Below are 1,230 nucleotides of genomic sequence, written 5' to 3'. Positions count from 1 at the left end.
TGAATATTAGTTTCTCTTTTATTTATCATGAATGGGTGTAGTTTATTTAAATCTATTCTTAATGCTTTTGATTATTTGGCCAATAATTAACGAATTTGTGAATCTACTTGAGACTCGACAAAGAGATTTTAGATTGGACTATATTTTGAAAAGTGTATGTTTATATCATTTAGGTGATATGATTTGCAATTTAGGTATATATATGCCAATTGTCATACATAGCCATGATAATTCTATTTTATAGAATTATTTTATTCTAATTTTGTTATTAAATATTAGCTAAGTCCTTAAATTTCAATTATAATTTAGTTCTGTTTAATTGGTTTTATAATTGGTTTATTTTTAAGTGAGTTATTTTAATTTTATATTTCTTTGGTTTAATTTGATTATTATTTATTAGTTTTTATGTTTTTATACGATTTAAGGAAGTTGGGGCTTAATTTTGAAAAATAAGGTGTTTGAAGGGCCTAGAAATTTGCTTGCACATACTTTGGTTTTTACTCATAACTTGCGCCATAGGAATCCCAATGATGCGATTCTTGGACCTGTAAAAAGCTAAGAGATAGAGATACAACTTTTATACATCTCAATTTGCCCATTGCTACTTTGAAAATAGCATAAATTGTGTCCAAAAATGATTAGGGATACTGTTGCAGGAATGACAATTTTAAGACTGACAATTGATGTTTGGGCTTCGTTACACTGTTCAGCACAATAGTTAGAATTAGTAGGTTAACTTAGGGACTTGTAGGTTAAGATTGTTAGTATAAATAGGATATCTTAAAAGAGATTAGGTTAGACAACTTTTGCAATTCAAAAGGCTGAAAGTTGAGGCAGAAACTCAGAAACAAGCTACAATCAATTGTTTTGTTTTCTTCCTTAGCTTGTTTTTTCTTGTTATTCTCAATGGTTGAAATTTATATTTTTTATTTATCTTTGCAATTATGAATAACTAATTTTATTTTTCTAAGGTTACAAATGAACTCACATGTAATCTAAATTTTTAATATCTTTCTTGCTTATCTTTAATGGGATTTGAATTTTTTATTCCAATTTGCTCTTAATCTTTTGATTGCCTGATCACCAATTAAATTGATTTAGGAACCTAAACAAATTTGGGAAAGAGAGTTTAGTGTAGACTAAAACTGAGATAGCATATGATCATATTAATTGATTTGAGTATATACTTATAAGCCATATGTACCCAAATTAGAGCCTAAACTTAATGAA

This window comes from Theobroma umbraticum, unplaced genomic scaffold, assembly GCF_002168275.2.
Source record: "Theobroma umbraticum cultivar Fairchild unplaced genomic scaffold, ASM216827v3 scaffold_81.0, whole genome shotgun sequence".
Lineage (NCBI taxonomy): Eukaryota > Viridiplantae > Streptophyta > Magnoliopsida > Malvales > Malvaceae > Theobroma > Theobroma umbraticum.
Note: the sequence above shows the minus strand (reverse complement) of the source record.